The sequence below is a fragment of the Pseudophryne corroboree genome, chromosome 10 (genome assembly GCF_028390025.1).
Source record: "Pseudophryne corroboree isolate aPseCor3 chromosome 10, aPseCor3.hap2, whole genome shotgun sequence".
NCBI classification, from domain to species: domain Eukaryota; kingdom Metazoa; phylum Chordata; class Amphibia; order Anura; family Myobatrachidae; genus Pseudophryne; species Pseudophryne corroboree.
Window position 1 is genome coordinate 315,933,352 of NC_086453.1, and position 7,956 is coordinate 315,941,307.

Here is a 7,956-nt window from a genome sequence, read left to right on the forward strand (position 1 = left end):
TTACGAGCCACCACTATTGGAGAGGCATAGGGACTTTCTGATTTTTCAATGACATCATTCTCCAGTAGACCTTTCAGATGACTTCTTACATCATACAAATCCGCAGGGGCCAATCTTCGTGACCTTTCTCGAAAGGGTTTTTCATCAGTAAGACGAATCTTATGTTGGACCCCTTTAGCCAGACCTAGGTCCCAATCTCCTAGGGAGAAAACATCTCTCCTCTCTAACATTTCTTTGATTAATCTGTCTAGATCGGCTTTCATGGCATCTGTACCTTCAAAGCATGGTTGGAAACTGTCTGCAACCAACACACTCTTTTTCTGAGCTTCTTCTGCCTCCTTTTTTCGATAGGCAGCCAGGCATACAGGATGGATGGTGAGCGTCTGGTAGTATTCCTTTCCACCCTCCTCTCTGCACCATTGGGCTAGTGTATTGAACAAATGGGCATTGGTTCCTATGATAACTTGCACATCTCTATCCTCTTCTTCTGGATCGGGACACACAAGGGCGACTACTTGCACTTCTTTTTCAATCCCAGCTACTTCTTTTGGGAACTTGAGGTCCACTGTGATGTATCCGAGATATGGATAGCTCTGTTCACTGAGGCCCCAGATGGTCAGCCCAGACAATGGATGTACCTTGACATCCGACAGATTCTCACGAAACCACTTCTCAAACACAATGGACACCTGGGAACCACTATCCAGTAGAGCCGTACACTTCTGTCCATTCAATAAGGCAGTCACATGAGGCGCTGGACCGACTAGGCCAGGTGGCAATATATTCCAGGTAGCAGGTGAGTTCCCCACAGCATTGGTACTAACTTTCTTTAGGGGGCCAGGGTGGGGTCTTCTGGTCCCCCTTTCTCGTTTCCCGAAGGCTGTTCAGGTTGTGGGGATTGCTTATATGATGACCTCTGATTCCATCTGGCTGGACACTGTCTAGCTATATGTCCAGGCCGACCGCACTCAAAACATCTTCTGGGGTCACCTCGACTCTCTAGTTGTATTGGCGATGATGGATGCGAAGGCCTTGGGGCCTCCCTAGCTGTCTGAAGGGCTAACAGACGGTCTATCTGTTCCTTCTGCACTTGAAGGATCTTTAGCAACTCCACCTCTTTTGCACTGGTTTCCTGCTTTAGGCTAACAGTCTTTATCTTTTTTGCCACACCATCTCTAGCTTCGATTATAGCTTCCTCTTGTTTGACTTCATCGATTAGCTGGTTGAAAGAAGGAGCTGGGTTTCTAGTAGAGTCTCCCCGGAGCTTCAATGCAACTGGGTCTAAAGACAGTGCTCCTCTTAGTAACTGTTGCATGCGACTCCCATCTACTTCACTGAGGGTCATTCCCCCTTTTTCCACAATGCGGTAAATTAGCTTGTCCAGGCGGTATAGATATTTGGACAATCTCTCCCCCGGCTCTTGACAGGTGTTTCTTAACTTGTAAAGGAGGTCAGTGGCATCTTCTGATGTTCCAAACTCTCTTTCCAGAGCCGCTAGATAGTTCCGTGCAGTAGCATTAGGGTCACTCCGACGAGTGGCCTGCACAATCTCCATCGCTGGACCACGTAAACTCTCCACTATCCGTTGTCTCTTTGCAGCCTCAGGACAGTGCCACTCTTCCATGTACTGGATTGCAGTGTCTTTCCACACCTCATAGGCATCTTCTCCAGTTGGAACAGGTTGGACACCTGAGAAAGGTCTCAATCTCCTATATCCACCATCATACTGGTTTCTTCCCAGTTGCTCCACGAGTTTATTCATAGCGACCAAAAATAATTGACTCTGTGTGTTAGAGGCTCCATCTAGGCCCAGAGGTGAATCATCTTGTCTTCGAATGTCAGGGGACTGTACAATAGGGCTCCTTGCCCTCTCTTCAGTAGGACTGGATTCTTGGCCAACTCTCATCCCCTCACTTGGCTTAAGAGGCAACACTACGCTCCAACGTTTGCTTCCCTCATAGGAAAAGACAGCAGGGATCAATCCTCTCTCCAACACAGCATTGCTCTCTAGCAGCACAGCATCATCCCGCCTGCCCAGTACATTTGGCCTCTGCATCCCTGTCCGATCTGCAATCATCTTGGTAACCTCCTCATCTGGAACTTCCTGCAGTTCACCGCACAAAACAAAACAGCATTCTGAATCTTTGGATAGTTGTTCACACCAACCATATACTTCTTCTGGCTTCAAACTAGCCATGGCGCCCACCTGGTAAGCAAATTCTGAGTTAGCTGTACGAATCTCAGCAGTGCACTCCACTGTAACACCCCTTTACCTGGGCTTTCTGGGTAATGGTGTGTATTTAAACTCTTCCCGCTTTGCAATGCTTCTCACCTTATACTTCTTTTGGTATTAGTGCCTCCACCCGAATCTTGACGTGACGTGCTCTTCTGGGAAGTGCTCAATTTTGGAAACACCAGAGGGAGACTCGGGAAACCCTCTGCCCACCACGTGCTTAGACCGACCCCACTACAGGAATATATCACACGGATATGTTGCAGAAGCCACCCTGGCACATTTATTAAATGGTCTGGAATAGCAATTGCTTTTATGCATTTATATACAAGGGACTATAGTAGATCAATAAAAGAGGACATATACTAAAGGCATAGGAACATGTTGGTCAGTAATGCACACACATATCTAAAGGGTGTATAATGCAGTAATAAGAAAAATGAACATAACACATGGATCTGCTTTCTCCTGTCTGTCTGTCCCTTCCTGCACTTCCCTTTTGTATGCAGATAACACCCTGGCCTTTGCAATCACTAACTGGGTAATGGCAACTTAAAACATCACTATCACAAGGATTTTCACACATACCACACACAGCATTAGACAATACATCCCCCACTATAGTGCACTGTTATTTCAGAGTTCCATATCTTCTGCATGCTATAGCTTGACTGAAAAGGTACTTTAACAGGTTCCAATTGGCACTTTCAGCAATGCTGGTACTTGTAGTTCCACAAACTGATTCTTGGTGAAATCACACACTTTGTTAGCTCCTACTTATCAGTCTTTACCAAGAAACATAACACTGTAAACTGTTACTTATCTCACATTCCTCCAAAGTGTGTCCCTCTGCAAACTGTCCTCTCCAGGGATCAAAAAGGAAGGTTTGAAATGCATTATCCTCTGTAGGCCACTTAACTTCATCAGACTGGGGTTCTCCCTCTCCGTAGGGCTCTTTCTGTACAGTCACGTGGACTTCTTCCCCAGTATTCTCCAGTCATTGTCAGCTGCATCTTAGCAATATCCCAGACATGGTTCCTTCTTCCTCCTCGGCCATCTCCTCCTCCACTCCTCTGGACAAAAGCATTCCATTCTCCACTCCCCCCTCCCCATGCCCTGTTTCTCCACCCCCTGACAGCCTCTGCGTGTCTCTCTGTATATCCTCTGAAACCCAAGGCTGTCTGGGAGATGTAGTCTTTAAACACAAAATGGCCGGTGTCCAATTTCACATTTGCTGCCTGTCATAAGCGCTGGGTGCTACATGTATATTCTACAAAATCCCTGCTGTGCATCGTTCATCCCTTCCCCTTCCAGCACACTGAGATTGCTGTGCACCCCACTACATGCACACAGCATGGATGTGTGGGACAGTCCAGCAAAACCACCACTCTTCCACATTTTCAGAATGTACTGTTATTTCTAGAGATGTGCGGCTGGCACTTTTCGTGTTTTGTGTTTTGGTTTTGGTTCTAATTCCACTTTTGTGTTTTGGTTTTGGCTTGGTTTTGTCAAAACCACCCTTTCGTGTTTTGGTTTTGGATCTGGATGATTTTTGAAAAAAACATAAAAACAGCTAAAATCACAGAATGTGGGGGTAATTTTGATCCTATGGTATTATTAACCTCAATAACATTCATTTCCACTCATTTCCAGTCTATTCTGAACACCTCACACCTCAAAATATTGTTTTTAGGCCAAAGGGTTGCACAGAGGTGGCTGTATGATTAAGCGACACAAGTGTGCGGCACAAACACCTGGCCCATCTAGGAGTGGCACTGCAGTTACAGACAGGATGGCACTTAAAAAAACTAGTCCCCAAACAGCACATGATGCAAAGAAGAAAAAGAGGTGCAAGATGGAATTGTCCTTGGGCCCTCCCACCCACCCTTATGTTGTATAAACAGGACATGCACACTTTAACAAACCAATCATTTCAGAAACAGGGTCTGCCGCACGACTGTGGCTGAAATGACTGGTTTGTTTGGGCCCCCACCAAAAAAGAAGCAATCAATCTATCCTTGCTCAAACTGGCTCTACAGAGGCAAAATGTCGACCTCATCCTCATCCTCCGATTCCTCACCCCTTTCATTGTGTACATCCTCCTCACAGAGTATTAATTCGTCCCCCTGGAATCCACCATCACAGGTCCCTGTGTACTTTCTGGAGGTAATTGCTGGTAAAGGTCTTCCCGGAGTAATTTATAATTCATTTTGATGAACATCATCTTCTCCACATTTTGTGGAAGTAACCTCCTACGCCGATCGCTGACAAGGTTACCGGCTGCACTAAACAATCTTTCGGAGTACACACTGGAGGGGGTTGAGGGGGGGGGGGGGGGACTTAGGTAAAATAAAGCCAGTTTGTGCAAGGGCCCCCAAATTGCCTCTTTTTCCTGCCAGTATACGTACAGACTGTCTGACATGCCTACTTGGATGCTGTCACTCATATAATCCTCCACCATTCTTTCGATGGTGACAGAATCATATGCAGTGACAGTAGACATGTCAGTAATCATTTGCAGGTCCTTCAGTCCGGACCAGATGCCAGCTTTCGCTCCTGACTGCCCTGCATCACCACCAGCGGGTGGGCTAGGAAATCTTATCCTTTTCCTTGCAGCCCCAGTGGCGGGAGAAATTGAAGGGTCACGTTCTGATTGAGTTGACAATTTACTCACCAGCAGGTCTTTGCACCTCTGCAGACTTGTGTCTGCCAGAAAGAGAGATACAACGTAGGCTTTAAACCTAGGATCGAGCACGGTGGCCAAAATGTAGTGCTCTGATTTCAACACATTGACCACCCTTGAATCCTGGCAAAGCGAATGAAGGGCTCCATCCACAAGTCCCACATACTTTGCGGAATTGCTCCTTCAATTTCTCCAGCTGCTTCTGCAAAAGCCTGATGAGGGGAATGACCTGACTCAAGCTGGCAGTGTCTGAGCTGACTTCACGTGTGGCAAGTTCGAAGGGTTGGAGAACCTTGCACAAGACGTAAATCATTCTCCACTGCGCTTGAGTCAGGTGCATTCCCCCTACTTTGCCTATATCGTAGGTGGATGTATAGGCTTGAATGGCCTTTTGCTGCTCCTCCATCCTCTGAAGCATATAGAGGGTTGAATTCCACCTTGTTACCACCTCTTGCTTCAGTTGATGGCAGGGCAGGTTCAGGTGTGTTTGCTGGTGCTCCAGTCTTCGGCGCGCGGTGGCTGAATGCTGAAAGTGGCCCGCAATTTTTTTGGTCACCAACAGTATCTCCTGCACACCCCAGTAATTTTTCAAAAAATTCTGCACCACCAAATTTATTGTATGTGCAAAACATGGGACGTTGCGGATTTTGCCCAGATGTAATGCACACACAATATTGGTGGCATTGTCCGATATCACAAATCCCCAGGAGAGTCCAATTGGGGTAAGCCATTCTGCAATGATGTTCCTCAGTTTCCGTAAGAGGTTGTCAGCTGTGTGCCTCTTACGGAAAGCAGTGATACATAGCGTAGCCTGCCTAGGAACGAGTTGGCGTTTGCGAAATGCTGCTACTGGTGCCGCTGCTGTTATTGTTGCGGGAGGCCATACATCTACTAAGTGGGCTGTTACAGTCATATAGTCCTTAGTCTGCCCTGTTCCACTTGTCCACATGTCAGTGGTTAAGTGGACACTGGATACAACCGCATTTTGTAGGACACTGGTGACTCTTTTTCTGACGTCTGTGTACATTCTCGGTATCAATTGTATATGTACAAGGAGAAAAGCATGACTCTTGTTTGGGCGCACTCTTATTAAATTATCTAGGTAATAGTCGATAAGTGATGTGCCTAAAAATTGATAACGTAGTCTTTTAATTCTGCTCTTTAAAATACATGAGAACTCAACAAGACAAATTAAACATAAGTAGCCATTGATATGTCATATGGGAAGTATTTCTCCCAAAAATTGTAAAATGTTCAGATCTTAATTATGCCTGGATAACTGCATATCGGAAGATAGCTACATCTTAAGCTGCTTCCCTCTGCCAAAGATCTGTACAAACTGTGTTTGTATTAATGCGGCCCTAAATAGGGTTAGGTTCGTGAGTGGAAGAGCCCACACACTAATTAACAATTCTAATAGTTTGCCACTATTGTAGATAAATAGATTGTGATGAATAGAGGTTCAAGAGGTAGTAGGATTGAGTATAAGTGGTGATACTGCTGTTGGTGTTATTTCTATAGGGAAGGAAGTCTTCCTACTTCACCGGGTATTCCCTAGCAGTCGCCTGTCTAGGTACTGACCCAGCCCACCTCCGTTTAGCTTCCAAGATCGGACGAGATTGGGCGTGAACGTAGGGGTATGGTCGTAGAAATAACTGACCCTATACCACCAATGAGAGTGCACCGAAACAGAAGGATTGGTTCCTCCTCAAGAAAAGAATAATAGGACTGTGTTGAGAAGAAATAACCGCAGTCGGGTAGGTGTGAATCTGCTGTCCACGTTAGACTGGCGAGACGCGTCCCCTAAGGGGACACGCTCACCAGAATCGTGAATGAGAGTTCACAGAAGGAAGAAAAGCAAGAAAATAGTTATATGGTAGAGGAGATAATGGAATAAAAAATGTAATTGATTGTTGCAAGTTCCTTTCGGTCACCTATGTTGTTTAAATACTGATGGACCCCATTAGGGTCCGTTATGTACAAGTAACGCTGTACCACACTCAGGGAATTGGCACCAATTACAAGAATTTATCCGTATGTTTATGGTCATCATTATTACATTTACCATTTCCTTTTCCCTTTTGGTACCTGCCTGGTCATCCATCACAGTTACTAGGATCCATCAGTATTTAAACAACATAGGTGACCGAAAGGAACGGTCGGTGCAGGATCCAAAACCTTCCTGTGTATACATTCTCGGTATCATCTGCCTAGAGAAGTGGAACCTAGATGGGATTTGATACCAGAGACACAGTACCTTAAACAATTCTCTAAGTCCCACTGAACTAATGACGGATGCCGGACACACGTCTAACACCAACATAGCTGTCAAGGCCTCAGTTATTCGCTTTGCAAAAGGATGACTGCTGTCATATTTCATCTTCCTCACAAAGGACTGTTGGACAGTCAATTGCTTACTGGAATTAGTACAAGTGGTCTTCCGACTTCCTCTCTGGGATGACGATTGACTCCCAGCAGCAACAACAGCAGTGGCAGCAACAGCAGGCGTACCACTCAAGTATCCTCCGGAGGAATCCCGGTTAGGAGAGGAATCCTCAGTCTTGACAGTGACATGGCCTGCAGGACTACTGATGTTCCTTACTGAGGAGGAAGTTGAAGTTGAGGGAGTTGGTGGTGTGGCTTGCAGGAGCTTGGGTACAGGAGGAAGAAGGGATTTAGGTGTCAGTGGACTGCTTACGCTCTTACCCAAAGTTTCACAACTTGACACTGACTTATGATGAATGCGCAGCAGGTTACGTATAAGGGAGGATGTTCCTAGGTGGTTAACATCCTTACCCCTACTTATTACAGATTGACAGAGGCAACAGATGGCTTGACACCTGTTGTCCGGATTTGTGGAGTAATAATTCACACCAAAGAGGTTGCTTTTTTGGTAGTTTGCCCAGGCATCACAATGGGCTTCTTCATTCCACGGACAACAGGTGTCTCCCCCGGTGCCTGACTTAAACAAACCACATCACCATCAGAATCCTCATCTTCAACTTTCTCCTCAGCGCCAGCAACACCCATATCCTCATCC

General features: G+C 46.0%; 1 pseudogene; it reads right to left on the reverse strand.

The window, feature by feature from the left end:
- Positions 1-6,448: 6,448 nt before the first annotated feature.
- Positions 6,449-6,567, reverse strand: LOC134967061 (5S ribosomal RNA; annotated as a pseudogene).
- Between the last annotated feature and the right edge of the window lie 1,389 nt (positions 6,568-7,956).